Here is a 25,063-nt window from a genome sequence, read left to right as displayed (position 1 = left end):
CATTTTGATGAAGCTGCTCCTACCCTCCTGCATACGGATGCTAGTGGTCACGGAATTGGTGGCATTCTCCTACAGCGAGACGACACTTTAGGTGAGAGGGTCGTCGCATACGCAAGTCGCGTTCTGACAAACGCCGAAAAGAATTACACCATCACGGAACAGGAATGTCTAGCTATCATTTGGTCTGTGCAGAAGTTTCGACCTTATCTTCACGGCCGCCACTTTACGATCGTTACAGACTATCATGCATTATGCTGGCTTTCGACGCTGAAGAACTTGTCTGGATGACTTGGTCGGTGAATTCTTCGTTTGCAAGAATACGACTTTACCATTACCTACAAGTGCGGGAAAAAACACCAAGATGCAGACGCGCTTTCTCGCTGTCCGCTTCCTACGACACCATGCAATGGAGCTCCAACTACCATCCGTGACAAGCTTTCGCTCGATCCCTCCTCAGATGCTTTCTTGTTGGCCACTGTCGACGAGATGCCTCCACACGACAACAAATCCTTCCAATTTCATCAACTTGCCGACTCTTACTTTCGGCGCATCATAGACCACCTTCAAGGAGCTTCGCGCCCGCCTAACGCCCGCCTTCGTCGGCAGCTGACGCAATTTAAGATTGAAAACCGCGTCCTATACCGTCATGTCTATCACCCTGACGGTCAGCGCTGGGTTCCTGTCCTGCCACGCTCTCTACGTGCTCATGTCCTGCAGGCTTCTCACGAGGACATGACTGCTGGTCACCTTGGTTTCCAGAAAACCTATGACCGCATCAAAGGGCGCTTCTACTGGCCTGGATTGTCCGCCAGTGTAGCGAGGTATGTTGCTTCCTGCGCTCTATGTCAGCGTCGAAAGCTCCCTACATCAGCTCCAAGCGGACAACTGCAACCGGTTCCTTGTCCGTCGCAACCATTTGAGGTCGTTGGAGTTGACCTATATGGCCCTCTTCCTGTGACTCTCACCGGTAAACGATGGATTGTGACAGCCGTTGATCACTTGACACGCTACGCCGAAACAACTTGTGTGAGTTCTGCCTCCTCCTCTGAAGTTGCTGCATTCATACTTCAATCCTTAATACTGCGTCACGGTGCTCCTCCCGTCCTCCTGAGCGACCGTGGAAAAGCATTCCTCTCGCAACTACTAGACGAAGTACTCAGAGCCTCCGGAACCACCCACAAGACTACCTCCAGTTACCATCCGCAAACCAACGGCCTCACAGAGCGATTTCATCGCACGCTGTCTGACATGTTAGCCATGTACATTAACCCGGATCACAGAAACTGGGACGCAATTTTACCATTCGTTACCTTTGCATATAATACCGCCGTTCAACGCACGACCGGTTACTCGCCATACTACCTTGTCTATGGTCGTTCGCCCTCTACCTGTCTTGACGTCTCTTTCTTCGCGCCAACTGTCCATCAATGTCCTTCCTCCTGCGAAGAATATGTGTCCCGCATTCTGTGTTGTCGCCAGCTCGCTCGCATCAACACCGAAGCACGGCAACAGGACCGCAAGCAGCATTACGACGCCTCTCATCGCGTCGTGTGCTTCCGCCCTGGCGAGGAAGTGCTTCTCCGGACACCAGTTCGTACTCCTGGCTTGTGTGACAAGTTTCAGCTTCGCTTCATCGGCCCCTACAGAGTCTTGGAGCAGACTTCTCCAGTGAACTATCGCGTGGAACCAGTTATTGTTCCAAATGACCGCCGCTGCCGCGCCGCTGAGATTGTCCACGTTTCCCGTATGAAGCCTTTCACGAGACGTTCACCGCCCCTTTGAATTGCGGCCAGGATGGCCGCTCTCGCGCGAGGGGACATTAGTGTGGGAATTTATAAGCTATATTCTGTCATCTGTACACGATCATCATCATATGGGGTTCATATGGGGTTCTTCTTCATCATCGCTTGTGGGGCTGGTTCTCGTGTGTGCTCCGTGCTGTGGGCGTGGTCGGTTCGCCTAATCTTTTGACGCGGAATAAACGCCGTGATTACTGCTGCGTCACAAGATATATATACATATATTAGGAGGGTTCCCGTACAGTGATAAACTAAAAGAGAAGAAAGAGAGAATTGGGGAAGAAAACAGTAATAATATTTGGGGTTTTACGTGCCAAAACCACTTTCTGATTATGAGGCACGCCGTAGTGGAGGACTCCGGAAATTTTGACCACCTGGGGTTCTTTAACGTGCACCTAAATCTAAGCACACGGGTGTTTTCGCATTTGGCCCCCGTCGAAATGCGGCCGCCGTGGCCGGGATTCGATCCCGCGACCTCGTGCTCAGCAGCCCAACACTATAGCCACTGAGCAACCACGCGGGTGGGGAAGAAAAAAGAAAGGAAGGAAAGCAAAAAAAGGTAGAGAACAGGTTATTTGAACTCGTGACCCTTGGATGTTGCCCGGAGAAATAGTTCAGTCGGTTGGTTCGTCAGGCCCAAGGTTACTTTGAAGCACCATAGCTCCTGCCCCGAGCCTCATACTTACGTGGAAAGGGACTGATATTGTCCGCGATGGTCGATGTTTGGTTAGAAGGCATACTTTCTTGGAAAAATGGCCGCCCGTGGAGAAGAGCCAACTCGAGCGGCTTTAGAGACTAGGAAAAGCTTGATCACGTGCTAGGCGAGCGCGGCACGCATAGCGTGGGAAGCTAGCCACAGTAACCATTTCAAGTACTGCTGCTTACGAGGGCGAGATACCTTCGTGTAATTATAATAACCCTAATAGGACTGTTTTCGAAAAAAAAAGAACGGCCCAGGGGGCTGTACTACGAGTGCTATGACTGATAATTTTCTATATGTATATTCATCTCATCTGTGGGATCGAATGCGAGCGCTGTTGCTTTGTCTCTGCGTGTAGTATTTAAGAGAGCCAGGTTTAGGGAGGAGAAGAAGAAAGGAAAGGAAAGTTTCCGAAGCAAAATTGCAGCGCCGTGGTTTTAAAGCGCACCCGCGGTAGCGAAACGGAAGGCGATATAAGCATGCGTGGCCATGATATGCAAACGACAAACTGCCTTAAAATATTTAGACTTGAGGGAAAGCTTTGTTAACAAACGACCCTATGCAACCCTATGCATATCGCTAATTTATTGAATGAGTATTTTCCATTCGGTTTTCTTGACTGATGATGACATGCAGAGCCAAGCTTCATTGTTCCGATGCATCCAGAAATAACACCATAAAGTCTATTCGCCCTTTTACTAAAGGTGAAAGAGAAATCGTCCGGAGGCCTAGAAAATGCCGCTATGTCTTTCTGCACCGGTATGCCAAGCCGGTGTCTCATATCTTGACTGACCTGTTAAGAACAGTGGAGCAGTACTGGATGACTGGCATGTTGCTTGTGCGATTGCTGTTCACAAGAAAGGAGACCACTTTATGAATATATATATATATATATATATATATATATATATATATATATATATATATATATATATATATATATATATATATATATATATATATATATATATATATATATATTGCCTGATATTTTTAACTTCATGCTGTAAACTTTTAGAGCACATAATCCCACATTAGGTCACTCTTCTAAACCTAATAAGCTACTTTTAGAGTTCACGTACGGTTTTCACAAAGGTTTTTACACCAAACACAATTAGTAGTAGCACTTCTTCACAAAGCTCGTCACTCTGGACGTTTCTTGTCAAGTCAATCTGCTGCTTCTTAACTTTAGCAAAGCATGTTATTTGATAGCATTTCTCATGGCAAAATGGCGAATTATTAAAAAAGCTGCAAATATTATTTCCCAAATCATATTTAAGTAATATGATGCAATTTCTGGACATAAACGGTGTTGTCTTTGTGCTATTACCAATTTCCTCTGACACACCCCAAGGAAGCCCTCTCAGTCAGATTCTTTGCTTATTTTAGGTCTATAGTATCATGCAACAAGTCCGTACTATAATGCACACATCTGGTTACTCATGAATGACTGTTATAGCATAGGAAGGTGACCCACCACGTGTATCAAACTAGTCTTAACATTAGTTTAGAAGAAACAAGAAAATGGTGTGCATCCTGGTTCATGAAGCCTAACTCTGACAAAACAGTACTGCTTCTTGTCACAATCAAGAAACAAACGCTCACATTTTCGCACCACATTAACAGCACATGAATAAGAAAAAGAAAGTTGAAGAATACAAGTATCTGAGCGTTACATTTACTAAAAATCTGTAGTAGTCCACTGGCATCGCTGATTTTTGCGCATCTGCTACATGTAAACGCTGACTGAAAAAATTTAAGCTCAAGACTGCTCCATTAGACATAAAGCTTCTTGCCTAGACATTTACTTAACCTAAACTCTGATACAGATGCATTGCTTGTGATCCCTTCTACATAAAGCACAAACAAAATTTATAAATATTACAAGGGACTGGTGTCAGTTTTATTCTTAATAAATGTCGAGTTACAGATGAGCTACCCCAACTTATGCTTGATAACGAGATATCCACACACAAACAATAAAGGAAAACAGCTAGGTTGATGTTCTATTACAGCCTTCCTAATAAACCACTCGGACTCTACACACGTAGTTATAGACAATCGTTTGCACACACGCAACCAGGCATTGTTACTCTCAAAATCTGCTCTTCTGCAAAACGTCTTTTCACCAAACACCGCAAAGGTTTCAAACATGTTTCCAAAAAGTGTATGTACAACATTCTCAACAGTTTTTACTGAAGTTGCTATACATATGTCGCAACTTACAAAGTTTGTTTTTCTGAACGGTTTAGGCTTGATATTTATTGTTCTGTGGCAATTTGAAAAAAAAGAGCAATAGAAATATAAATATTACCTGTAGAAATAAATCAGAAATGCATACAACACCAACAATGTTATCTATGAAGTTATTGTCTGAGCAAACAAGCATTACCATACAGCATACTTGCAGATATCCTACGCAACGGCTCCTGTGCTTTTTTTCATCTGGGTGCAAGAGCCAGAACCTGAAATGCAGTTATACTAAACCTCGATATAACGAAACAGCTAAAATTGACAATGTGTTTCATTATATAAAATATGACCTTTTATTCAAATAAGTACCATCATTTGTGGGATATTTCTTACAAAGAAGGAACCACAAAAATTTCTGACTTATCGAGCTATTAAAGAAAGAACTAATTTTAATGAGAAAAAAAATTCATTTTGTTGAATTTGATAGGTGGCCACTACTAGGTGAACCTCACTAAAGCATATTTGCCATGGCGGAACACATTGTTCACCTTCAGTGCAGAAGCACAATGTTGGTTCATGCATATGCTTCTGGCTGACCTGCACATACTGTGCAAGAATTGAATTATTATTCATAAGCGCACAGGTACTTTATTTGGGAGGGCTAGCGTTAATAAGAGTCCATAAGAGCAGAATGGGCGGAGGGAAAATCGAGGCCGAGAATGAGGTCGTAGGGGCAATGAGCAATTACGGTGAAGAGCACAGGAGTGTGGCGGCCGGCGATGCTGACACGTGCCGTACACATGCCGATGATAGGCACAGTACCGCCATCCGCAACGCGGACGACGCGTGCCGACGCGGGGGTGAGGACCTTGTTCGGTCATCGTCCGAAGGCGGCACTCATAATAGAAAAAATGTGCTCCTGCATCCATGAGTGCCGCGACAGGATAGCCGTCAACATCAACATCAAGAAGGTTTCGGTTAGTAGGTAACGTGAGCAGAGAATTTGAGGGCAGGGTCGACAGCGCAGCTTCTCCTCCAGAAGCTGCAGTGCCTAGTTTTCCAGCTGGGTCCGGGAGGCGATAGGCGGCGAAGAGAAGCAGCGGGGTTGGAGCGAACGAGATTGGTGGCGTCGGCGAGCGGCTGTAGCGAAGGTTCGGAGCAGGCGCATCAGCGGTAGTGGCTTCATGGCGGGTGGCATAGGGTACAGAAGGTCCAAAGGTGCGAGAATAAGTGGCGGTGTAAGTCCGAGGAGGTGGTGGCCATCGGTTGCGGCAGTGACGGGCGTCGTGGCCGGTGCGACAGCAGTGGAAGCAGATCGGCCTGTCATCAGGTGTACGCCATTCGGATGGGTTGCGGCGAGATGTGGCAGAAAAGGACTGCCGGGGACGAGGAGGGCCGCTCGATAACTAGGAAACGCTGGGTCGAGACGTGGAACACACGGTGTTCAGACCCATGTTTTCAAATTCCTGTCGGACGACAGCCTGAATCATCGCAATGGTGGTTGCTGGCGGATCGGGAGGCGTCGTGAAGAAGGCTGGCGAACAGGCGGCCTCGAGTCCCCGGCGAATACGGGTAACGTCATCACAGGTGGTGGTCTGACGCGGTCGACCCTCACATGTCGACGTAGCAGCAGTGTGGGGTAGCCGCGCAATGTGGTGTGAGATACGACGGCTCTTAGCCTGTTTAAGGTGACGGCATTCTTTTATAATGGCGTCGATAGTCGAGACGTTGCCGAAAACAAGCAAATTGAAAGCGTCGTCGGCGATGCCTATTAGCAAATCGGCCACTTTATCTGCTTCGGAGATATTGTCGTCAGCTTTACGGCATAGAGCCAACACGTCGAGGACGTAGGAAACGTATGGCTCTGTAGATGACTGAACACGAGACGCAAGAGCCTTTCTCGCGGCAGCCTTGCGCCCAATGGGGTCGCCGAACAGTTCCCGTAGCTTTTCTTTAAAACTGTCCCAACTGGTTATTTCGTCATCATGCGTTTGGTGCCACACGCGTGGGGTGCCGCCGAGATAAAAGATGACATAGGCGAGCATAATCGTTGGGTCCCACCTGTTATTAGCACTGGCGTGTTCATAGAGCTTGATCCACTCATCGACATCCTGTCCCTCCAGGCCAGAGAACCTGGCGCACGATGTGGGGCAACCGTGACGATTGGAGCAGTCGGACAAGCCGAAGCCGTTGCAGAGGTGGGCTCGTCACCGGGAGGCATGGTGACAAGCTCGGTGGGCCGACCACTTCGGAGTTCCGTGGTGAGGACGGGGATCGCTGACCACCACTAGAGATGTTACGTGTGGAAAGACACAGACGAAAGATGCTATTTACACGCTCTTTACACTGGAGCCAGGCAGCCAGGCTGACACTCGCTTGTGCCAAGGGCATCGACCAAATTCTCCGTCGTTCTCGCGGCGGGTCGTCTCTTGAGCATCGCTTGGTGAGATCGTAATAATATCGAAGCACAGTTTTTATTAGGGGATAACGCGTTCCCAAGATGGTTTCAGCATAGTTTCTTTTCTTTTCCTGGCACCTGTTCTGCTAGAAGCTTCAATTACAATATTTCTTATCATTTCCGTTTTGTTTTCTGTTTTTACTGCGAGACTGTATATGGCTAGTTTCCAGCGGATCGATGTCCGTAAACCAAAAACTTGGGCCGATACCGAAGATAGTGCGATGCCGGTCCGGCCCGCGGCGGAGCTGAGGGAGGCCTCAAGCACTCCGCGAAATTACAAAAATAGCTTTTAATGCCTTGGGTCCAAATACAACCCGTATCACATATCAAGCTGATGAGAACAGATACTTCACTTTGATCCGCGTCGGTCATGTCTACAATCGCACTGCCCTCTCTTTTTCGGCGTTTCAAGTACTTGCTTATCTCCTTTCCTTTCCTTCCGCTCTCCCGTGGTGGCGGTCTCGTCGAAATATCACGCGTGTCTAGTTTCCTGCGGCTCCTCGGGTTGGCGGTCCCATCGTCCACGTTAATGTACATATAAATATAGCCAAAACTATATGCAAATATGACGAAAGGAAGGAGTTTGTGGGTAAACAATTTCATGTGGCCTGTATCATGTGTGATGACTTGTGATTTTTAAGTGACCTCCACACCATTACTTGACTGCGGGATGTCGACCAACGCATGATCACCTTCGTTATGGTGAAGCAGTGCGTGCCTTCGGAGAGCGGTGAGGTGCCTGTCTCTTCTACGTGCCGGGATCCGTTAGTAAAAGGTGTCATGCCATCTCTTGCGATAATACACGGGCATATATATCTCTCACTGCCTCATCATTTTCCGTGGCTGAACACGGACTAGTCGTGGCTCGCCTTGCGTTTATATGAAGATGGTATTTGAAACACGGCAATGGACAGTTTGCCATTAAAGGGCCCGCATACACAGCTTTACTGGTCATCTATCTGCAAACACTTGAGTGGCACCGAATTTTCGCGCTGATTTTTAATATGCGTGCTGCACAGTAACTACATGAGTCCCGAACTTGTGCTTTGGGGTATCAGACCTCATGGTTCATGCTAACGGAACAGAGTGGAAGCCGAACAGGGGTTAGGTAACATCCAGTGACCTGCTTGTCGTCTAATGCTTTCGCTCCATGAAAACAGCATGGAGCCACTATAGGCCAATTAGGAAGGAAGGTTTCTCACAATCGCTAATGAACTGTATTGCAATCAAACAATAAGTGCTCTCAATAACAAGTTTTGGACGGAAGAAGGCTAGCACCCAGCAAAGGCTGAGAAGTAAGCATTCAGGATATGTGAACTGGGCATTTTGAAGGTGGAAGCATCACTGAAGGGGCTCTGGCTGTCTGCCCTCTTAATGGATCCGCAAAGATGATCCCCCCTTTAAGGAGATTGGTTCAGAGGTTGCTACCTGGCAACAACCTTTAATAACAGAGAAGCTTGTCTTTGCCCCCTATCAATAATCTGTTGCCTCCAGAGCCCCTGTGAAGTAGGCAGCTTTTAGACGCATTGTGGTTTCCATTTATGAATGCAAGAAGTTTTGCCTAAAAGAGACGTCTGTTGCCCCTTCCCTCAAGCTGGTCCTCATTGACGTCACCGAAGGGGGCATCGCGGAGTATCGCGATGCACTAAGAAAACGCTAATAATGCCAGTGAAACCAGAATATTGTAGCTGCTGCTTTTTATGTTCCCTTCATCCTGGTATGTTATAATGAGCAGTTCTTTGCCCAAACAGAAGGTATTTGGTCGCGCATAGTCTTTGTGCTAAGACCTCTTAGCGTGTTATGACGGAGACCAGCCCGAGAATTTTAGCTTGGCGTCTATATGTCAAAACCGTCTAATGCGTTGACGGCTTCTTTTTTTTTGTTTCACACTGCCTGTTCAAGCTGGCAATAGGGTCAACGAGATGTTCTATAGACTTCCTATCAGTTTTCCTAGGGTTCTGCCCATATATGTCTACGTTTTGTTAACTTCTCACTTTACTTAAACCATGGCCACACTTGCTGAAGCCTGCGATCAAAAAGTGCTATATATCATGTTGCTCCAATGTCATGACATATGATATGAGGCCTAGAGGAACACTCTCGTTTATTTACGCCCTCATTATACTGTATAAAGCTTGCATCGTAAGTGCTAAAATTAACATGTGCTGGATTTTCAGTTATTCCTGTCCGGCTGACTGAAAGCCATCTTGAGTGACTTTCTGAACCAAAACACTGCTGCCTGACAAGAACTAGATAAAGCAATGGTCGCTACAGCCTCATATGTCAAGCAAGTTGAAGGCCGCTGAGTGTACAGGCGGTTTGCTGCATATGCAAGAAGCTTTGTTCTCCGTTTTGGAGCGAGTAAACTCAACTTTCCTTGAAGCATGGCCTATGACAAAGTACGTGGCAGATGCTGTGACCCCTGCAAAGACCAAGTTGTGTATGAGATTGTGAAATACCACAGTGGCTTCTACACTGGGCAAACAGGCCAGTGTTAAAACAACTGCCCATACAAACATGGCAATATTATGAACATGAATGAAAATGGCCAGAAATTAGGCTATTCATTGGGCTCAACTGCAGTTTGAAGTCACTGTAGCAAGCATGTGACGCCCCCTCAGGCATAATGTTCGTTCGCCGCCAGGCTCGGTGGCCTGCCAAGCTCGGCAGGCAACATTGGTCACCACACCGCAATAAACGCCGACGAGCACGGCTGCTCGGCGGTTAGTCATCGTTCAGCACCATCACGCTGCGGAGCGTCCGTCTATCGGAGGGTGCCTCGAGCCCTCCCCTGTTCACGAACCCGGGTGGATCGTGACACTGGCGACGAGGATGCGATACTCGTGACACTGGCGACGAGGATGGCGACGAGTACCCACAGAGCGTCCCTCGCCGCCGCGAGTGGCGAAACACCAACCCCCGTTGCTGCTGCCATGCCGCTTTACGGAAGGCTCGAGCCGTTCGAGGGAGATGGGTCCGCCTGACAAATTTACGAGGAGCAAGTCCACGTGTTCTTCCGGGCAAGCGACACACCCGAGGCCAAACAGTGGGACATTTTCCTGGCCAGCTGAGGGACCCGCGTCTTCAGCCTCTTGCTCGACCTTCTCAAGCCAGCCACGCCACACGTTAAGACGCTGGGTGAGCTGCTCGCCATAGTGCGCTCGCATTCTAACCCAGAACCGTCCACACTAATGGAGCGTTTCCGCTTCAACAGCCGGAGCCACCGGGAAGGAGAGACCGTCGGGCAGTTCGCTGCTGCGCTACGAGGATTAGCGAGTGCCTGCGTTCTCGGGGACCAGCTGGACTCGCTGCTCTGGGACCGTTTCGTCGGTGGCATCAACAACCCCGCCATGCAGACACGGCTCCTCGAGCTTCTCGACACCTCGCTGGACGACGCCGTGAAGGCAGCGCTGGCAATAGAAGCTGCCGCCAAGGACGACGGCAAGATTGCCCGTGCGACTGGCTCACCGTTGGCGGAAGCGGTGGCCAACAAGTTGGCTAAAAAAAGGCAGTACCTGCGGTCGCTGTTGTGGTGCCCACTCCCCCTCACAGTGCCAGTTTCCTCAAGCACAATGCTTTACGTGCGGGAAAACTGGGTACCTGGCACGTGTATGCGAAGGGGTAGGAGGAACAGCAAACAGCAACAGCAGCCTCATTCAAGCCCAGGTACCACACAAGCCCGCGGCCAGGGTAGCCGTCGCGAGCGTACGCGGCGGGGCCGTGCGGCAGGAGACTCAAGTTCTTCCGCGGCCAGGCTCCACGTCTTGGCCAAGGACCCGCTGATTTTCGAGATGCGGCACGCAGGATTTGTACCGTCGTCTGTGCCGCCCTACATGCTGAGCGTCGAAATCTGCGGGCACCCCGTTTCCATGGAGTTGGACACAGGGGCCAGCGTGTCAGTAATGGCCGAGAAACTCTTCAAGCGTACCGTCCCCGGCGTGTCCGTCGAGGCTTCGGGCGTGATGCTGCGCAGCTCCACCGGGCAACTCTCCCAGGTCCAAGGTCAGGCACAGGTCAGCGTTCGTTTTGGAAACAGGGAGGCAACCCTTCCCCTTTACTTAATGAAGGGGTCGTCGCCGACGCTGCTGGGCCGAAACTGGATTCGTGCACTAGGCGTTCGCCTGCCAGAGTACCAGGAAGCCGGCCTGCATGTAGTGCAGAGCTGCCAAATCTGCCAGGAGCATCAGCGACCCTCGCGTCATGTGGAAAGCACCCCCTGGCCGTTCCCACAGAGACCCTGGTCTCGCGTACATGTGGATTCAGCGGGACTTTTCAAGGTGCATTACTTCCTGGTGGTGGTGGACGCCTTTTCAAAGTGTGTGGAGGTTCTACCTGTCACCACTCCATCAGCAGGCATGACCATTGCAGCGCTAAGACAGGTCTTCGCCGCCCAGAGGTTGCCGGATGTCATCGTGTCCGACAATGGTCCTGCTTTCGCCAGTACAGAGTGCCTGGCCTGGCTGACGAAGGACGGATCCGCCAGATGATGGTTGCGCCGCGTCACCCTGCTTCAACTGGTGCAGCCGAGCGGGTGGTGCAAACCATCAAAGAGAAGCTCAAGAAGAGCCAGACTGGGAATTCCCGGACGCAGATTGCCCGGATACTGTTTCAGTACCGGACCATGCCCCACGATGTCACTGGCCGTGCCCCCTGTGAGCTCCTGCTGGGTCGGATGGTCAAGAAACCCTTGGACGTCTTGCACCCGGACCTCTGATCCATAGTGCTCTTGAAGCAGCTGAAGCGGAAGCTGGCTGCTGACCAAGGATGCCGTCCCGGGCCTTTGCCAGAGTCGGGAGCTCCAGTTTTCGCCAGGAACTGCCGTGCTGGGCCACCCTGCTCTGCCGGACAGGCGGTGTCTCCTGTCAGCGCCTCATCACTACTCGTCCGCCTACCAGACGGGGCCATGTGGCACAGACATGCCGACCATGTCAGGCCTCGCCTCGGGACGTGGCCAGCACCCTCGACTGCCACTTCTGAGTTGCAGCCCACAGGAGGACTAGCGGCAGCACCAGTCGCTTCCAGCGGAGCACCACCCACCTCGGAGGCGGCAACCGTAGCCAGTGGTGCGGCACCCGTTGGACCGGTGTCGAGCCCAGCACCACTCACGAGGCCGACCACTATGGACCCTCAGGATGGAGCGAGGCTGGCTCAGGCAGCACCCGGCGTTGCCACACCCGATCCATCAACGCCGGTGCCCAGGCTGAGTACTCGACGGCGGAGGCCACCAGACCGTTACTCGCCTGGATAGCAGGCACCGTTGACCCAGCTAGGGTGGAGGCCGAGCCTCGTATTTTGAGCATGGGCGCTTGTTTCTTTCATTTAACAAACAAACTGGGGGTAAGGGGGTGTAGCAAGCATGTGACGCCCCCTCAGGCAGAATGTTCGTTCGCCGCCAGGCTCGGTGGCCTGCCAAGCTCGGCAGGCAACGTTGGTCACCGCACTTCAATAAACACCGACAAGCACGGATGCTCGGCGGTCAGTCATCGTTCAGCACCACCATGCTGCGGAGCGTCCGTCTATCGGAGAGTGCCTCGAGCCCCTCGTTCACGAACCCGGGTGGGTCGTGACAGTCACTTTTTTACCAGACGTATGCCGTTCACAGGAACTGGAACTCTGCGAATGCAGATAAGAATATTGTAACGCACAGATGAGTGACGGTACTCGGCCAACGGTACGTTGGGCGAACTTGTGCCCGACAAGCAGCTAAGCGAGAGCCTCACTTCAACGTCCACAGCATTTTCACAAGAGTTCCACGCCTCTTCTTCCCTCGTGTACCGCGCTGATGACACGTTGCTGCGATTGCGCGTGCCTTGTCAGCCCGTGTTGCCCGCTTCACTGTCGCTATCTTTCGCAGGCAGCAGTAAACAACTGCACGGACGCAGGAGGTGGCTGGCGCGCGTAATTTAAAATGATCTTGTGTCATTGTGCCTGTTCCATATATGCATCTTTCCGATGCTCATACACAAGGCGGTGGTTTCTAGGTTGTCATTCGCAATTCTTGTAGGCGGAAGGAGTTATTGCTTGTCGTAGTAGGTTTCATTCGGACGATATGCTGATTTCTTTTTGATGTCGCGGTCGTTACGTGGTTACTTGACCTTCTGGCGCAACCTCGTAGTTCAAATGACTGATTAGGCGAATTATCCTATACACGCCAAAAGAACGACGAATAAAGCTTCTCGGAGAGGCCACGCATCCGCATGGGAGTCCACAACCATACTCTGTCTCCAGGTGCATACTGGACGTCTCTTCGTCACAAGTTTTATCGGAGTGCGTCGGTTTGCTGTTGCTCCTGAACGCAGTGTTGCGCGAGCTGCTGCGTTTCTTCAGCCCTTTGTGTTATGTCGCTGTTATGTTATTTTCGGAGGTATCACCTACCGGTAGCATTGCACATAAGGTGGGGACGGTGTGGCCAAAAGCGGGTTGGAAAGGTGTCATTTGAGTAGTGTCTTGCACAGTGGTATTGTACGCGAACGTTGCGTGCAGTAGGATCCTGTCCCATGTTAGGTACTCCATTGACAACATATCAGTAAGCGTTCTGTTGAGTCGTTCAGTCAGACGATTTGTCTGCGTATGATATGGGGTGATTTTTCGGTGACTGGTGTGTGTCAGTTTCATAAAGGAGTGTGTCAAACGTGCAATAAATATGGTTCGTCGGTCCGTGATGAAAACTCTGAGAGCGCCGTGCCGTAGTACTATGTTAGCGAAAAAAAATCAACTACTTCACTGGCTGTTCCCTTGACAAAAGACCCTGCCTCAGCTCATCGGGTTACGTGGTCTGTTGTAACTGCTATCCAAAGCTTCCTGATGAAGATGCGGGAAAGGGGCCAAGTAAGTCCATTACCACTTGTGCGAATGAAGTTCCTGGTGGCTTTACGGGTTTTAGGACACCAGCTGGTTTGATGGTGGTATTTTACGTCTTTGGCAGTCCCAGCAAATTCTTACGGAGTGTTGCACAGAATTCAATAACTTTGGCCAGTAATACTTCATTCGGATGCGTGCCAATGTTCTGCTCACTCCGAAATGTCCTGATGATGTGTCATCGTGGCACGCTTCCAATATCTAGAGTCGTAACTTTGAAGGTACGATGAAGAAGTGTCTCTGCACTGTATTGAAAATGTCTTTTGTACACGACAACATTTCTCAAGACGAACGACGACAAGCTGCGGACAAAAGCTCGTGGAATGTTGAGAGGATGTCCTTCTAGATAATCAATGAGCAGGCCCAAGTCCGCGCCAAATTGCTGATGCTGAGCCATTTGTGTTGTTGTTACAGCTCCTAGGAACGGGCAATCCTGTGCATTTTCCGTAAGTGTAGATTCTGTGCAATCAATCGTTGCACGTGAAAAGCATTCATAATCACTGTGCTTGTGACCGGACTTGCATATGACCGTTATCTTGTATTCCAGCAGCCGTAGACTTCATCTTCCAAGCCGTCCAGATGGGTCTTTGCGATTTGCTAGTCAGCACAACGAATAATGGTCGCTGATATCTCGAAATGGTCGGCCAAATAAGTATATTCTAAACTTGCTGATGGCCCATATCACCGCGAGGCACTCTTTTTCGGTCGCTGAGTAGTTTACCTCAACCTTCGAAAGTGTTCAACTAGCATACGCAATGTCTTATTCCTCTCCATTTTGCCACTAATTTATGATGGCACCGAGCGCTAAATTGCTTGCGTCTGCGTGTATATCAGTTTCGGCTTCCTCGTCACATTGAGCACTAACAAGGTGGCTCTGCAGGCGCTTTCGGGGTTGGGGAGGAGCTTATTGAAAGAATTCTCCTGATCATTCAACCAGACGAAAGGCATGTCTTGTTTAGTTAGCCGCGTTAGTGGTTCGGCGATCCTTGAAACTTTTTTGACGAAACGTCTGTAGTGGGCACAAAATCCTAACAATTGTCTAATAGCCTTTTTCTCGGTTGGTCTTGGAAATTCTTCCCCTGCCGCAGTCTCCTCATTGTCCGGACGAATGCCTTCTAAACTGACGACATGGACGAGCAAAGGAAGCTAGCGAAAGCCGAAATGACCTTTCTGCGCTTTTATCGTCAGACCTGCTAATTTAATAGCATTCAGCACAGGGCACAGTATTTCTCCATGCTACTCGAAGGTAGTAGAAAAAACCACGACATTGTCGAGATAAACCAGAGAGGTTTGCCATTTCAGACCAGTGAGCATAGTGTCCATCATACGCTGAAATGTGGCAGGTCCGGAACAAAGGCCGAATGGAAGCACTTTGAACTAATATAGCCTGTCTGCCCTCACAAACGCCGCCTTTTCGTGGTCTCGTTCATCCACTTCTATCTGCCAGTAGTCACTTTTCAGATCCAGGGAGGAAAAAAAAATTTGCGTCTCGTAGTCTATCTAGAGTGTCATCGAATCTTGGAAAGGGGTACGCATCCCGCTTTGTGAAGGCGTTCAGCTTTCGGTAATCAATAAAGAAGCGCAAGATCTTGACCTTTTTCTTTACAAGTACCAATGGCGACGCCCACGGACTTGCCGACGGCTGAATTATGTCGTCTTCATGCATTTCCTTAACTTTACTTCCAATGGTTTCTCTCTGTTTTGGTGACACTCAGTAGGGATGCTGGCACATAGGCGCCACTGATTCATGGTAAATTATCCGTTGTTGAGCAATAGATGCCCACTGGACTTTGGATGACATTAAAAAACATTCGGCGAATTCTCTTACGAGGATCTTAATTTCCTCCTGTCTGGGCGATAGACTTTGTTCGATGTTGATAGCTGCAAGGACAGAATCCACATCTTGAAAATGTGGTGGTGAAATGTCCAGAACGCTCAGGTCTGTAACTTCGACGAAGTTGTTAAGGCTGGCAATAATAGTTCTCCTCACGACATGTTGTACCTCATTTCCAAAATTGGCGAGAAAAACGTTGGCATATCCACCACGCAGCTGAACAAGGCCTCTTGCCATGGAGATCCCATTTTCGAGTAGGATACTGGTGTTGCTGTGTGCACTTCTTTCGTTGTTACTGAACGCATCGCTTCTTAATGCGATGGCTACGCTGGATCTCGGAGGAAACATCACGTCGTCATCTCCAATATAAAGGGCATCAAATTTTTCTTCAATGTTGAGTGCTGCAACAGCGTGCTTGGTTGAAAAGTAATCATATGATTACCGCATGCTGATTACAGCGCCGATATTCTACAAGAAGTCTACGCCAAGAATCAAGTCGCTTGAGCACTCGGAGAGCAAGATAAAGCTAGCAATGTACGTGAAGCCTCATATTCCTATTCTAGAAGTGCACTTGCCCTTAGGGTAGATGAGGTGCCCTCCTGTGATGCAATACAGTGAAAGCTCGTTAATTCGAACTTCAATAATTCGAATTTATGGATAATTCGAACTATACGATTTGGTCCAGCCAAGCTCCACAGAAGTCTATGTATAAAAAAGTCCGTTAATTGGAACGCGAGAAGGTTCCCTCACGGATAATTCGAACTACGCTGGCCTGGCACACGGCCAGAGAAACGCGCCTACTGCCTACACACAAGGTTGTATTGCCTCCTAAATGGAGAGAACGGCGAGAGAAGGCAAAATCGGAAAAAATCTAACCGACGCGGGGTCAGCCAGAAGGCAGCGGCGGCTGCCGCCTCTCCGTTCTACGTAATCTCCGAGACTTCTTGCCCGTTGCGAATCTCGGAGGCTTTGCAAATCTTGTACAGCTGCTGATGCTGTGCGGAGGTGGCACGGCTAGCGCCAAAACACAGCGAATCAAGTACGTCGCAGCTGCGCTTGCAATCAAGAACCAACGAATCAGGGCCTTCGCCACCTTCACATGTTCGGCGTCTTTGTCTCGGCAGTCTTCATCGGTTGAGTACCTCTGTTTTCAGCTTAGGAGGTATCGGCCGTCGCGATTCATTTTGATGGTGTTAAGCCTCGGCTAACGTTCGTTTCGGTGGACATCGGTGGTGTGGCACAGTCGGACCCAGAGCTTTGACTTGAAGATGGCGTGTGCCATCACTTTCTGACACGCCAAATTTCTGACATTCGCTACTGCTTCCAAATCGCAGTGTACTGTTGCTCTCCTTCACATTCGTTAGTTCGAACTTTCGTTAATTCGAACTGAAGCGGCTTCCCCTTGCGGTTCGAATTAACGAGATTTTACTGTATATGGCCCTTTCAAAGGAGTCAGCACTTTCTTCAGGTTCCTGGCAAGCTCACTACTTATTACCGAGTAATCTGCACCTGTATCCACTAACGCGTTCACTTCGTAACCGTCAACAAACACGCGTAAATTGGAAGCAAAGTCGCTCTTACGGCACTGGTTTCTGAGCACCTCATCGTCGTTCTGAGTCATCGATAGAGGTTCTCCTTCCGCGTCGTCAGCGGCCTTACCTCCGGAAGTCCGCGACTCTAGTTTTCCCGACGCGGGCTCTGTGAACGGCGTCTTGGGGAGCTGGATGACGGACGGAGGCTTGGGAACCCATACCTCAACGGCACTGTTGATCGAGGTTGGTGCTGCTCGTAGGCAACAGGGAGCTTTGATGGGCAGACAGGTACTCTTCGATTTAAAATGGATGCTCACCATTTCGTGAGCAAAGTGCATTCATCGGAAAACCACGAAGTCCTGCCTGGCAAAAGTGGTACGTTCTCTACAGGTGGCCAGCCTCACCACAGTGGCAGCAGAGAGGAGGTATGCGGTCAGGAATGCACCATACATGGGCCGTCCTGAATATTCTCTCGGGTGGCGGCAACGTATTTCGAGGCATCGAGCAACTCATAGAGGAAGTGGCTGTGACGTCAGCACGCCCGGGTGTTTGCCGCAGCACATCAACATAGGAGACGCTCCGCTGGCGCAAAAGTGGCGCTTCGGGCTGCGCACTTACTGCGGTTCCCGGACCGCCTGTCTGACCTCTTTCACGAACCACGTCTGCCAGTGAAGAGGGCGTTGGAGCATTCTGGTTAAGTCGTAGCCTCTGAAGCTCTTCTCGCACTATAGATCGCACGAGTTCACGTATGACCTCCACACTGTTTCCGAAGAGGGCTGGAACTGCGTCTACAGAGGTGATGTTCATTTCCCGGTTGCATATCCTTGATCGCTGTTGCAACGTGATTTATATTGTTGTCGCCTCAGAACGAAACTCAGCGACGCTGCGCAGCGGGCTCTGAACCAACCCTGCGAAGAGTTCCTGTTTTACGCCCAGCCTTAGATGGCGAAGTTTCTTGACCTAACTTATGTTCGGGTCAGCTCGGCGGAATAGGCGGGACATGTCTTCTACATACATGGCCAGGCTTTCATTGTTCCGCTGGTTTCTTGCTTGCAGGGCAGCTTCGGCCTTCTCCCTGCGGTCGGTACTCGGGTAAGTTGCCAGCAACTTCCATCGGAAAGCATCCCATGACACAAATGTCGCTTCGTGGTTTTCAAACCACGTTCATTCGCTGTCCTGTAACGCGAAGTAAACGTTTCGTATCTTGCGCTCTCCGTTCCATCCATCCAGCCAGTACTCTGCGTCTTCATATGTGTCGCCGGGGGAAAGGCTTTGGCGTCATTGGCGAGTTCAGTACGATGTGAGTTGGCGTGATTTGAGTTGCCATCTCAGTAGCGTTTCCGTTAGCAGGTGCTGACGCCCCGATAGAATCTGGCAAAGGGAACAACTCGGGGGCTTACCATGTAGGCGACTACTGCTGCATTGAACAGGAGCCATTTCGATGGGTCCAAGTCGCCGTGAGTCAGGGCTCCTTTCTTTGACTCAAGAATTGCTTGAAATCATACCCACCGCCTGCACCATAATTGTAACCCACACTTTAATCACTTCCCGTTGGGCGAACTTATGCCCGACAAACAACTATGTGAGAGCCCCACTACTGTGAGAGCCCCACTGTGATTAAAAATAATTTTGTGTCAATATGTTTGACAGTAGTGTGTTTAGAGTTAAACTGTTTTTGCACAAGTAGTGCTACGTGCAGCACTTATACCTCATAACCACAATTACTGCTGTTAAATTTCGCAGGAGTGTCACTATGCAGGCAGTATCAGGCTCAGAAATTACCAACTCTGTGAATTACTGACATCTTCTATACCCTTGGCATAGAGATTTTGGCGAGACACGAAAAATTAGTGTCCATCACGAGGCTGCGCTGCTGTATACCTGCGTTGAAGTTCTATCTACGCAGGGCTGGTCTGGTCCCCTCACCATTATGCCCGTTCTGTGGCGAAGTGGACACAATACGCCATTTCTTATTCTCTTGCAGAGGTTTTCTATTACAAGAAAACGAGTACTCGGAATCCCGCCTTGCAATATTGGCCTAAATTTATCAGTGCCTATGGCCCTCTCTTGAGAACCCTCCATTATTAGGTTCATTCGCAGAAATGTTTGCTTGGGAGTGCGAAATTACCTAATAGAAACGAATTGATTGCCATGTTTGATGGATCATTCTCCCTCCCTCCCATAGCTTTCTTTTATTTCTTATCTAATATTAGTTTTTTTATACACGGCTTTCTTCTGATTACTTTTTCTCCACACAAAAACATTTATTTTTAAGCTCCAACTTTCAAGTTGTTAACTCCCTTGTTTTTTCATACACCTAATTTAACTACCCTACTCATACCCAATCGTCCACTGTGGTTATGTGCCACAGCCACTCAGGACAGCCACAACAACAGGCCATTGTCTAGGAAGGAAAGTGGGCGCGTGGCCCCGACCAGCCGGCGCGAGGCGACCGGAAGAGCGCTCCGCCAAGGAATGACCATCAGATAGAACATTCTTTTCAGTAAAAATATACATTTGCTTCTTGTGGCTCATCGTAATTACTAATTTTGCAGGCCACAACATTTGTGACCATGGACAGCGGACGTGGCTGAAGACAACCACAATGCTTCCACTTATCTGCGCGGAACCACCGCCACGGATACAGCCATCGAACAACTGCACCACACAGCAACGTGGCTACTCTTTCGTTGAGTTTACCCAAGTACTGGCCGGTGGGCCAGTACTTATACGAGATACTTACTTATACGTACTTATACGTACTTACACGACATATGGGCCAGTACTTATACGAGGATACGGGATGGTCGAATGTTTGAGTCGGCGACGAGACACAGACTCAAACATTCAACCATCTCGTATCCTCTCTGCCGTCCGGGATTGCCACCGAGCTTCGCAAGCTGATCCTTCAACCACCAGGGGCATACCCGGCCGACGTACTCAGGAGTGAACTCGTCAAACGCATGACATTGTCGGAATGACTGCTACAGCAATGTCTCCAAACATAAGAGCTCAGGGATCGCAAACCTCTGCAGCTCCTGCATCGTTTTGTACAGCTTTTTTGGAGACAAGGCAACCACCTTCGATCAAGACTTGCTTCGAATATTGTTCCTACAACGTCAGGGCCGGATTAAGAAAAATGGGGGCCCTGAGCTAATGCGCATGCAGGCCCCGTTTCCCTATGCTGCGCCCCCCCCCCCCTCCTCTGGCGCCTGCTATGCTACTGGAAATATGCCATGTTTCATTTTATTTCCACCAAATCAAAAACAACGAAGTGCGATCAACGGGAATATTATTATCGTTATTATTATAAGACAAACAACCAAGCTTGCTTGAAACGCGTGCTGTTGTAAACACCAACACATATGTTCACATTGTGATTGATCTACATTCTGTTCTCAGCAAAAGCTAGGCTTTAAGGAAAAGTTTAGTGCACTCAACACGAACAAGAACGTAGAATGCCAATAAGGCAACACAGCTCAGATGTCGATCCTTTTGAAACGAGGCTTTGTTTGCATCACTAAGTTTAATCGCGTGAGGAGACGCACGGTTGTATCCAAAAGATTCGTTAATAAATTTCAAGCATCAGACTGCCGTAATCGTACTACACGTTACTTTACAAATATGCAATATATATATATATATATATATATATATATATATATATATATATATATATATATATATATATATATATACATATATATATATATATATGTGGTGAGCATTATTCATACGCTTCATATTCTCGCCTGTACATACTCATCATCACCGTTTTGGCGCCTGGTGGTGAGGCTCGCACTCGGGAGAATAAAGGAGAGACTGGCTGCTTAAACCTTGTCTCCCAAGTGGTGGAGTGTGCTGTCCAGTTTCTTTGTGCTCTCGCTCCCGGTCTCTCTCCAGCTTCAGCTACGCTACATCGCTGGAGCTCCGCTCGGGTCGCCGCCTCTACCAACTGCACTCAACCATGTCGCAAGACCAGCAGACCAATACCACTACATCCACCTTGCCTGCTCCCGCGGGAATCCCTTCTTGGACAGTCACCAGCCCTCAGAAGGACCCACCGGTGTTTGCTGGGCTTCCAGGTAACGACGTTGCAGACTGGTTGGAGCTATACGAGCGCGTGAGTGACTTTAACCACTGCAACGAATCAGCAAAACTTGCTCACATCGCCTTCTACCTAACCGGCGTTGCGAAAACATGGCTTTACAATCATGAGCTCGATTTCGTCAACTGGAGCACCTTTAAACACCACCTACGCCAGATTTTCGCGGACTCGTCCGTCCGCTCCGATATCGCCAAGAAGCTTGCTGAGCGTGTTCAGCACTCGGGCGAGTCGTACACTTCGTACATAGAGGACGTCCTTACCCTCTGTCGCCGCGTGAACACCTCGATGGCAGAGAGGCACCGTGTATGCCACCTGCTCGAGGGTATTGGTACTGTGGCATTCAATGCTGTTGTACTGCTGAATCCCACTACCGTCGCAGACATAATCTGTACGTGCCAGCGTCTCAATGAGCTCCATATGCTACGCCTACACCCTGACACATCTGATTTCATGGCATCCAATGACAGCGAGCTACGTGCCTTCGTTCGCTCCATCGTCCGTGAGGACCTGCACGCGCAAGCTTCGTCAAACCCTCCTGACGTCAATCTGATGCCTCCTGGTGGCGGCCTACGCCATATTGGGAGGGAAGAGATAGCTGCCGTGACCTGCCCACAAGTCACGATCCCGCACCCTATGCCTACACCAACATATGCTCAGGTTGCCTCTATAGTGCCACCCTCCCAGCAGCCACCACAACAGGCACCTGCAGCGCACGTGTCCCTGCATACTATCACTACAAAACCACCACCTGTTTCATCTTACAACGCATGGAGCCCCCCTCGACCGGTTTGCTACTACTGCGACATCCATGGCCACAGTTCGAGGTTTTGCCGACGCCGTTAGCCAGATGGAAGACGTGGCTATGACGGGTTTGAAAGGGATGCGTTTTCTGGCCCTATACCACAACATCGGCGTCCTTATTACGATTACTGTCCACGACGTTCCCCATCTCCACAGGACTTCAACACTGGCGGTTCATTGCGTTTCCCGCATCATCGCTCTCCATCACCGATGCGGCGCTCCTCTTCTCGTCTTCGACGAGCTACTTTGTCCTCCAATCACCGACCGGAACACTAAATGGTTAAGCTTCAGGAGGGAAAGGTGCATCTTTTGGACAACGTGAAACTCCTCCGGAGCGCCCGCCAAATGGACTTTTGGTGTGTGTTGAAGGTGTCCGGATCAAAGCCTTGATTGACACAGGTGCATCGCTTTCCGTTATTAGTACTGGCTTGTGTTCTTGACTGCGAAAAGTGAAGACACCGTATTATGGCCCTCCACTTCGTTGTGTTAATGCCGTTCTTGTTCAGCCCTCCGGTATTTGCACTGCGCGGGTTTTCGTTGATGGCATCCAGCTGGATGGAGACTTACGAAAGAATCGCCACATTCAACAGTTCGAGCTACGACAACAAGCGGTGGCATCTATATTTCGCCTTAGAAGACGCCGTCAGAACGTAGTTTGAGAACCGAAAATGGACCCTGACAATAAGAAATGTTCTTCAATGGCAACTTGCAGAGATTTATGAGTGTCGTGCGGAAGGAAAGGAACGAAGAGGGATTTGTTCTTTAAGCCCGATTGCGAAGAAAGCTTTGTTCTAGAAGCCCGATTGCACCTTCTCTACGACAGCATCGAGATCTTTACGGAGGAGATGACTCGCCTGTTTAAACGCGCCGACCCCGACATTGTAGACGAGAAAAAATTTCGCTGCTTGATGAGGGGTGTCAAGCGAGAGCTCTACGCCGGATTGATGCGCAACCTGCACTACACAGTTGCTGAATTTGCTTCCGAGGCTACAACCACCGAGCGAACACTCGAAAGTAGGAACAGGCAGTTCAACCGACTCACGCTCCCAACAAACAATACCTAAGTTCAACCGGTGGGCACTGACGACCTACGCCACACCATCAGAGTGGTCGTACGCGTGAAGCTTCAGAGGATGTTGCCAAGATCGCAGCCTCAAGTAGCATGCATTACCGACCTCGTCCGAGAGGAGATTCAGCAGTCACTTAAAGTCCCCGAATTGCCGCGGCCAGAGTCGGAAGTGATGACCTACGCCGCGATGCCCGCCGCCAAATGCCCGCTGCATGCCCGCGCCTGGGCTCCATGACGCCGCGATTGCGTCGCGAGAATGCGCCACCGTTGCCGCCACCACACCGCCCATCTGCCGGCCATTGAAGCGCACCAAGGAAGAAAGACATTTTGCGCGTCCCCGACCACCGCCCGCTTTGCTACCCCTGCCGAGTCGCCGGCCAAGTGTACCACCTATGCCCCTACCAAGACTTGGGACTCCAAAGCTCGCCGTCAACGCGCCGCGTCCACAGCTTCAAGAGCACCCACGTAACATCGCCGACTACCTCGCCGCTACTCAGTGGGGTTCTCGACGACCGTCCCGTTCGCCGTCACCTGTTCGCTACCTATCGCCACAACGGCGATTAAACACTGGCTCAGCCCGGGGTGGTCTGCGAGCCCATATCCGGAAAATTAAAAGCGACAACCGATGGCGGTGCAGTTGCTGTTCGTCGAAGTGACGAAGATCCTCCACTGCCGACGAACACGCCGAAAAGACGATCTCGATGATATATCAACGAGACGCCGCAATCTCAGCGAAGCCTAGAAGCAAGGAAACACACCTACGAAAGAAGACTTGACGACGCAACATTTCAGCCACCCATCAACACGACGCAACCGTGATCCGACGCTAAAACCTAACTGCAACACAAGACAAAGAGTCACCGACCTCGACGTGTTTTCGATGGCTACGCAGTCTCTGCCTTAGTGGACACAGGAGCCGACTACTCCGTGATGAGTAGACCACTTGCCGGCAAGTTGAGCAAAGTTAAGGCTGCTTGGGAAAGTCCTCAAATCCGGACAGCTGGAGGAGAGTTGATAACACCAAGTGGAATCCGCGCGGCCAGAATTGCCGTTAATGACCGAACCTACCCTGCCGCCTTCGTTATTCTCCAACAGTGTTCACGAGGTGTAATTCACGGCTCGATATTCCTGAACCAACATGGCGCAATCATCGACCAGAAGTCGAAGTCAATAAAGCATTGCGAACATCAAGCAATACCGCCCGAGAGCTCGCGTAGTCACCATGCCTTGAGTGCGGTAGAAATGAAGTCAGCAGCCCGCCCTGCTCCAGCATTTTAATTTTGTCGGCACAGAAACACCTGGAAACGTAGAAGGCTTCACCAGGGTGACCAACATCTACTGCTCGACCGTGAAATTTGCATCGCACGAGGCACCGCTTGACTGCACGGAGGAAAAAACTAAAGTGTTGCTGACAAACTTCAGCCAGGAGTTGTCACATCAAGAGGGGCACGACGATCAAATACACTGAGGAAATTCTCGAAATCTGCAATTCGTTCATCCTGTCGGATTCTGTGGCATCTACCTGGAGCACCATAGTTCCCGAATGAAACTTCGACGTAAATGGAAGTCTCCCTATCAGTAAGCAAGAAAAGCTCAAAGGTCTTTGCCGACGACACAAAGACTGCTTTTCGACATCATCGAGGATTCGACAAACACCAGTTGCAAAGAACCGCATGATAATCGAACAGTGTGTTCCACCACACCGCCAGAG

The 25,063-nt window shown here is 49.8% G+C and overlaps 1 protein-coding gene and 1 non-coding gene across 9 annotated transcripts in view; one reads left to right on the top strand and one right to left on the bottom strand.

The window, feature by feature from the left end:
- The window catches only part of LOC135897938 (testis-specific serine/threonine-protein kinase 1-like), a 330,453-nt gene that overhangs the window by 9,897 nt on the left and 295,493 nt on the right, over window positions 1-25,063 (top strand). The gene's annotated exons all lie outside the window — the stretch shown is intronic.
- LOC135897957 (U2 spliceosomal RNA) lies at window positions 7,342-7,524 on the bottom strand. Its single transcript, XR_010563212.1, has one exon. It is a non-coding gene; the product is annotated as a U2 spliceosomal RNA (small nuclear RNA).

The sequence above is a fragment of the Dermacentor albipictus genome, chromosome 2 (assembly GCF_038994185.2).
Source record: "Dermacentor albipictus isolate Rhodes 1998 colony chromosome 2, USDA_Dalb.pri_finalv2, whole genome shotgun sequence".
Taxonomy (NCBI): Eukaryota; Metazoa; Arthropoda; class Arachnida; order Ixodida; family Ixodidae; genus Dermacentor; species Dermacentor albipictus.
Note: the sequence above shows the minus strand (reverse complement) of the source record. Positions and strands in the feature narration are given on the sequence as shown.